We start from the raw sequence: 8,293 nt of genomic DNA on the forward strand, positions 1-8,293 counted from the left end.
TTTCGCTCTTTTGCATTTCTTTTCCATGGGGATGGTCTTGGTCCCTGTCTCCTGTACAATGTCACGAACCTCCGTCCAGAGTTCATCAGGCACTCTATCAATCAGATCTAGTCCCTTAAATCTATTTCTCACTTCCACTGCATAATCATAAGGGATTTGATTGAGGTCATATCTGAATGGTCTAGTGGTTTTCCCTACTTTCTTCAATTTAAGTCTGAACTTCGCAATAAGGAGTTCATGATCTGAGCCACAGTCAGCTCCTGGTCTTGTTTTCGCTAACTGTATACAGCTTCTCCATCTTTGGTTGCAAAGAATATAATCAATCTGATTTCGGTGTTGACCATCTGGTGATGTCCATGTGAAGAGTCTTCTCTTGTGTTGTTGGAAGAGAGAAATAGAGGAAAACAACAGAATAGGAAAAACAAGAGACCTCTTCAAGAAAATTAGAGATTCCAAGGGAACTTTTCATGCAAAGATGGGCTCGTTAAAGGACAGAAATGGTATGGACCTAACAGAAGCAGAAGATATTAAGAAGAGGTGGCAGGAATACACAGAAGAACTGTACAAAAAAGATCTTCACGACCAAGATAGTCACGATAATGTGATCACTGACCTAGAGCCAGACATCTTGGAATGTGAAGTCAAGTGGGCCTTAGAAAGCATCACTACGAACAAAGCTAGTGGAGGTGATGGAATTCCAGTTGAGCTATTTCAAGTCTTGAAAGATGATGCTGTGAAAGTGCTGCACTCAATATGCCAGCAGATTTGGAAAACTCAGCAGTGGCCACAGGACTGGAAGAGGTCAGTCTTCATTCCAATCCCAAAGAAAGGCAATGCCAAAGAATGCTCAAACTACCGCACAATTGCACTCATCTCACACGCTAGTAAAGTCATGCTCAAAATTCTCCAAGCCAGGCTTCAGCAGTATGTAAACCGTGAACTCCCAGATGTTCAAGCAGGTTTTAGAAAAGGCAGAGGCACCAGAGATCAAATTGCCAACATCCGCTGGATCATGGAGAAAGCAAGAGAGTTTCAGAAAAACATCTATTTCTGCTTCATTGACTATGCCAAAGCCTTTGACTGTGTGGATCACAATAAACTGTGGAACATTCTGAAAGAGATGGGAATCCCAGACCACCTGACCTGCCTCTTGAGAAACCTGTATGCAGGTCAGGAAGCAACAGTTAGAACCGGTCATGGAACAACAGACTGGTTCCAAATAGGAAAAGGTGTACGTCAAGGTTGTATATTGTCACCTTGCTTATTTAACTTATATGCAGAGTACATCATGAGGAACGCTGGGCTGGAAGAAGCACAAGCTGGAATCAAGATTGCTGGGAGAAATATCAATAACCTCAGATATGCAGATGACACTACCCTTATGGCAGAAAGTGAAGAGGAACTCAAAAGCCTCTTGATGAAAGTGAAAGAGGAGAGTGAAAAGGTTGGCTTGAAGCTCAACATTCAGAAAACAAAGATCATGGCATCTGGTCCCATCACTTCATGGGAAATAGATGGAAAAACAGTGGAAACAGTGTCAGACTTTGTTTTTTTGGGCTCCAAAATCACTGCAGATGCTGATTGCAGCCATGAAATTAAAAGACGCTTGCTCCTTGGAAGGAAAGTTATGACCAACCTTGATAGTATATTAAAAAGCAGAGACATTACTTTGCCGACCAAGGTCCGTCTAGTCAAGGCAATGGTTTTTCCCGTGGTCATGTATGGATGTGAGAGTTGGACTGTGAAGAAAGCTGATCGCCGAAGAATCGATGCTTTTGAACTGTGGTGTTGGAGAAGACTCTTGAGAGTCCCTTATACTGCAAGGAGATCCAACCAGTCCATTCTAAAGGAGATCAATCCTGGATGTTCATTGGAGGGACTGATGCTAAAGCTGAAACTGCAATACTTTGGCCACCTCATGCGACGAGTTGACTCACTGGAAAAGACTCTGATGCTGGGAAAGGTTGGGGGCGGGAGGAGAAGGGGACGACGGAGAATGAGATGGCTGGATGGCATCACCGACTCTGTGGACATGGGTTTGAGTGTACTCCGGGAGTTGGTGATGGACAGGGAGGCCTGGCGTGCTGTGATTCATGGGGTCGCGGAGAGTCGGACACGACTGAGCGACTGAACTGAACTGAACTGAACTGAATTGTGATGCTGGAGAAGACTCTTGAGAGTCTCTTGGATGCAAGGAAATCAAGACTGTCAATTCTAAAGGAAATCAACCCTTAGTATTCATTGGAAGGACTGATGCTGAAGCTCCAATACTTTGGTCACCTGATGCAAAGAGCCGACTTATTGGAAAAGACCCTGATGCTGGGAACAATTGAGGGCAGGAGGAGAAGAGGGTGACAGAGGATGAGATGGTTGGATGGCATCACCAACTCAATGGACATGAATTTGAGCAAACTCTGGGAGATAGTGGAGGACAGAGGAGTCTGACATGCTGCAGTCCATGGAGTCACAGAGTCAGACACAACTTAGCAACTGGACAACAATAAACTTTACAGAAACTTGCCTTAAATGTTTGCTCTCTGCTATGCTCTTAGACATCAAAAGAAGTCACTTTCCACCCATTGTGTATTATTTGCCAGGATGGCCCTAACAAAGTACCCCAGAGAAGACGGCCACCTTCTCCTTGTGTCTTCTATGTATGTCAATATCTAAAGTGTCTTCCTCTTATAAGGACTCCAGTCATGCTTGATTAAGGCTCACCTATACGAGTTGACTCACTGGAAAAGACTCTGATGCTGGGAAAGGTTGGGGGCGGGAGGAGAAGGGGACAACAGAGAATGAGATGGCTGGATGGCATCTGGATGACTCTGTGGACATGAGTTTGAGTGAACTCCGGGAGTTGGTGATGGACAGGGAGGCCTGGCGTGCTGTGATTCATGGGGTCGCGGAGAGTCGGACACGACTAAGCGACTGAACTGAACTGAATACGGCCTCACAGTAACTTACCTCTTTAAGAATCCTGTCTCTTTATACATCCCATTCTGATGTACTGGGGTTAAGACTTGAACATGGGAATTTTAGAGAACACACTTCAGCCCATAACACATCCCTACACAGAACAGGGTTGGAGGGCTTGGTCATTAATGAGCAATTCTTCAAAGGGAAGAAAAATTTGAGAGGAGAGAATTGGAGCTTCACTCCTGAACTCCCTTCCCCCCAAAGGAACAGACTTGGGGTTTCTGGGTTCCTTCCTTTTTTCTTTCTGGGTGACACACATATTCAAACCATAGAAGCCAACGAACACTAGTGCCTGAGAGAAGGTCTTTCTCTACTTTTTCATACTTTGATTCACAGAAGAATGGACTTTCTCTCTCCTCCCTATAAACAACTTTTAAAGGGAACCTGGCTGACTTTTCTCTACCACTTCCCAGGGTCCTTCCCCCAGGTAAGAATGGAATCACTGACCCCCCAAACATGAAATTCATTCATGGCACTGGGGTCACTGGGTTCAGATCACTGCTCATCGGGCCACACTGTAGTATTTTCAGGGGATTATATACAAGACCAGCTAGTTATCCTCACTCCTGGGTGAGAGACAGTAGCTGAGGGACTTCCCTGTGGTGGTCCAGTGGTTAAGAACAGACCTTCCAGTGCAGAGGACACGGATTCAATACCTGGTCAGGGAACCAAGATCCCACATACCTAGGGGGCAACTAAGCCCACACACTGCTACTACTGAGCCCATGTGTCCCAGTGAAAGATCCCATGTGCTGCAACTAAGACCCAAAGCAGTCAAATAAACAAATAAATATTATAGATTAGGGGGAAAAAAGGTCAGTGGCTGAGTCAGAAATTTTTGAGGCCTTGCCTCTCTCTCTCTCTCCATTGCCATCTGAGAACGTGGTCCCAGACTTCAATTCTGGGGTAAAAGCCAGGAAGTGAGAGACCCTTGTCTTTGATCCCAAGCTTGAGAACCTTCTTCTAATTACCCACACTTTGCATTGGGATATTGGGCTCTGAACTGGTATACTCAATATGCCATTAAAAAAGGAAGCATGCAAATGAAAACATTTCTCTGTTGTTTAGTAAGACCTGTGTATATAATCAAATAGCAGGAGGAGAGAATGTCCCTCCCAACCTCTTTTCACATCATGATAATTAGAAGGTTAAAGGGAGGATTAATTAAAATAATTGGGACATCTCTTACAATAAAGGCCAAAAAAACCCATAAATTTGTTGGAGGTATTGAGAAGGACATTGTCTGATAGAATGGGGGGATCATATTCTCTGAGGAACCACAAGCTTTGAACTTTTCAGATTGTTTCCATTTCCTGAAAATAAAAACAGAAAGTTTTCTATGTTATCTATCTCTGGGGTACTGAGTGTTGCTTATACCATTTCCACAAGTCAACTTTTACTGAATATATATATCCATCCTGTTCAAGGACATCTACCTAATTCATTTAAGAACTTTGTTTTATTTTCTCTTTGAATTATTCTTTTTCAAAAATTTGTCATTTTTTTTGTTGTTATCACTCTGCTGTTTTAAATCCTCAGTTCACAGAAAAGAATCAATGGCTCCAAAGTGGTTTGTTAAGAATAAGAGTGTATTGAAAATAGTAATGTAAATACTAGAGCTCAAAATAGCATCATAAATATAAATAGGAAAGAGGATTCCAGTCTGGTTCAACTATAGGCTATGAATCTGCATGTGCCAGGGCCGTGATAGGAAAACAGATCTCCTACAAACAACTCCAACTGGAGGGTTGAATGAAAAGTCTGACAAGTGGATTTTTAAATTGGATTTCACTGCATGAAGGAATTTCTATTTCTGCACTGATTTGTCCTGTTCAGAATCTTTGTTAAATAGGAGTATGAAGATTGTGCATCATTTTCCACCAGTGACCTCCTTAATAAACACATTGAGCAATTTTTTTCTAGAATGACCACAAAATACTGCTTTCCAGTCTTCAATGGAATATTTTTCTCTAAGAAGTCTAAAACTTCAAAGCCAACTTTCAAAACCTTCTCCAAAGCATCAACAGGTTGGAGTCAAAATATTTTCCCAATGTTCACAAAACCAATTTCATAGCCTTTGACACATTTGTGCTCAGAGAGGAAGTCAATTGAGCATGTGGAAATCATTAGGGTATTCACTACCCATTTCTAGTTCTCTGCCTCCTGTGTGCCTGACAGCACTGCATCTCCCAGTTGCCTTTGAAGTCTGGCACAGCCACATGACCAGCTTCAGTCTGGAAAAAAGGGTGGATAAACAATTTTCAGGTTCTCTCTAGCCTGCTGCCAGGACAACTTGTCCATGTTCCAGCAGTGGCTGTTTCGCCACCCTGGATCTCAGAGTAAGGATGACGTGCAGCAGTCTTCAGCTGCCTCGTGCCAGTCACAAACTTTGTTGAGTGAGATCAGGAGCCCACTTGTTACTGCAGCATAACTTACCTCAACCTGATTGAAGTGTAGTGATGAGATTTATTCATCAGTAGACACCAGACGGATGATGCCCTGTATTAATAACACCTACCTAATGTGAAGAAATTCCCTGGTGGCTCAGAGGTTAAAGCGTCTGCCTCCTATGCGGGAGACCCAGGTTCAATCCCTGGGTCGGGAAGATCCCCTGGAGAAGGAAATGGTAACCCACTCCAGTATTCTTGCCTGGAGAATCCCATGGACAGAGAAGCCTGGTAGGCTACAGTCTACGGGGTCGCAAAGAGTCGGACACGACTGAGTGACGGAACGGAACGGAATGTGAAGAAAGCTGATCGCCAAAGAATCGATGCTTTTGAACTGTGGTGTTGGAGAAGACTCTTGAGAGTCCCTTATACTGCAAGGAGATCCAACCAGTCCATTCTAGAGGAGATCAATCCTGGATGTTCATTGGAGGGACTGATGCTAAAGCTGAAGCTGCAATACTTTGGCCACCTCATGCAACGAGTTGACTCACTGGAAAAGACTCTGATGCTGGGAAAGGTTGGGGGCGGGAGGAGAAGGGGACGACGGAGAATGAGATGGCTGGATGGCATCACCGACTCTGTGGACATGAGTTTGAGTGAACTCCGGGAGTTGGTGACGGACAGGGAGGCCTGGCGTGCTGTGATTCAGACACGACTGAGCGACTGAACTGAACTGAACTGAACTGAATGTGAAAGAGCAATGTCATGAAGACTGCTGGTAAGGCTTGTGTTTGTTTTTGGTTTGTGGTTGGATAAAACCCTGGTGTACCAACTTTTGAACTCACTTGGAATACGAGTGACCTATCTTCAAGGAAGAAGAAGCTGACGACTTTTTCTGTTGGAAACTTATAGTACAGAAGAGGTATTTATTTCAGTGAGCAATTATTGTGTGAGTCATGGTGAGGATTGGAAAATGTGCATTGGGAACACTAGCTAAGAGCTATGGCGGGAGGAGAAGCTGGTGAAAATAAATGTCGGGATTACCAGTGTGTGTGCTAATCATGATGGAGTAAAGCAGGGAAGACGCTCAAACTGGAAAATTAAATCAAGCGGTGTCCATTCAGCATAGGCCTTTTGACACATGGTGTGAAGGTATCAGCAGGAGGTATAAGATTTTATTCTCTACAATAGACTGTATTGAGTAAAAGGCACTCAAATGAGTATTTGAATTTAGGAATGAACTTTTGGTATTTTTAAAAACATTACTTCATAGCACTGATAATATCTCTTAAGGCCATCTCAGTGATGTCCAGGTCTCTGCACTATATATTTGGAAATTCATGAGGATTTTTCAGGAGATGGACAACTGGTATAAATGAGTAAGTGAGTGACAGTCACTCAGTCGGGTCCAACTCTTTGAGATCCCAGGGACTACAGCCTGCCAGGCTCCTTTGTCCATGGAATTCTCCAGGCAAGAGTACTGGAGTAGGTTGCCATTTCCTTCTCCTGGTATAAATGACTTAATAGCAAAGAATTTGACTCTTTCCCAATACCTGTTGATTTTTTTTTCCATTATCAGAGGAAGAGAGAGATGACATTGTTGGGTAGACAACATTTTAAAACTGCAACCAAAATGACCAAAGTCACAGAATTTGAAAAATTCAAAAACTCAATTCAACCAAAGAGTGAATGAGGAAATGTTCACTGATCCTTCCCAGCTTTTGACTTTCACTTTTATTCTTCTTCTGGATGTTTGAATAGATACAGAGAGTGTATACTTTCATGATACTTAAAAATCTATAGTCATCTAGAATTTATACTAGTTTATCTTACTAAATTAGAATCTAAATTAATTTTTTTGGCAAATTGCTATTTATTGAATGATCCATCCTCCCTCCTACTATTACGGAGCATCAATTTTATTAGATCCACATATATAAGGGCATGATTTTGGACTTTCTGTTTCACTGATCTGTCTGCCTATCTCAGTTTTAATTACTATAATTTTAAAACGCTGCTTCTGTAATAATAAGTAAGAATAGCGGAAAGATTTTTCAGGACATTTAGAGAAGTCTTACCTTACAGTAACTTTAAAATTGTTATCAAGTAACTCATCTCTTTAGAAGATAATATATGCAATCTGACTCCTCCAGTGTGTTTGATTTTCCTCTCTTCATTGGCTTCTTTCTCTATACTTGCAAACGTCAACAACTTTTTTGTATCTTGAAGAAACTTGCACTATCTTGTGTTTTTCTGGATGTTGCATTCCTGCATTGTCCCCAGCAACTCTGGACATCTTCTGGGTGTGGGAGAAAGGAGCCCTTAATGGGAAAAAACCTCAACACATGGTTTTCCTAGAAGCTCTCCCATCTTTCCATTCTGACCACCACAAGTGTATCCTTCCTTCTTCCTCGGTACCTTTCTCTGAGAAGTTCATCAGAAGCTTCTCTGGCCTCTTGCTGCCGATAGATCAAATTGAAATCTCTCAGCCTGGCACTCAGGACCACCAGAGTAAGAGCACAAACTTACTTTGCAGCATCTATACCCACTGCCACCCTAGTTAACATTTGGGCTGAAAGGGTCTGAGTTTCAGTAGCTGTGTGATCTTGGGCCCTTAGCCTCACTCCTTACAAACCCAGAAGTCCACCAGGGAGTGGCTTAGCCAGTGGGATTTTGAGTGTATCAGGCACTAAGAAACCTGCGGGATCGGGAGCCCTGTCTTAAGCACACATGCAGAACACAGCCCATCTTGTAGAGCGGTAGTGTCAACACCTCTAGACTCCTGGAGGTAAACACTGGGGCCCTCCCTTTTTCTTCTGTGTTCTTACAGGTCACCAAGTGGTTCTCTTTTCTCATTGCTCACCCTTTTTTGACCCAACAAAACTATTTTATTTCTTGGCATCCCCACACCTGCAATTACCCTTAATAGA

The 8,293-nt window shown here is 42.9% G+C and overlaps 1 non-coding gene across 1 annotated transcript; it reads left to right on the plus strand.

Moving 5' to 3' along the window:
- Positions 1–5,509: 5,509 nt before the first annotated feature.
- Positions 5,510–5,581, plus strand: TRNAR-CCU (transfer RNA arginine (anticodon CCU)). The gene has a single exon. It is a non-coding gene; the product is annotated as a tRNA-Arg (tRNA).
- The last annotated feature ends 2,712 nt before the right edge of the window (positions 5,582–8,293 follow it).

The sequence above is a fragment of the Moschus berezovskii genome, chromosome 20 (genome assembly GCF_049115385.1).
Source record: "Moschus berezovskii isolate FMDL1 chromosome 20, NW_MosBer_1.0, whole genome shotgun sequence".
In the NCBI taxonomy this organism is placed as follows: Eukaryota; Metazoa; Chordata; class Mammalia; order Artiodactyla; family Moschidae; genus Moschus; species Moschus berezovskii.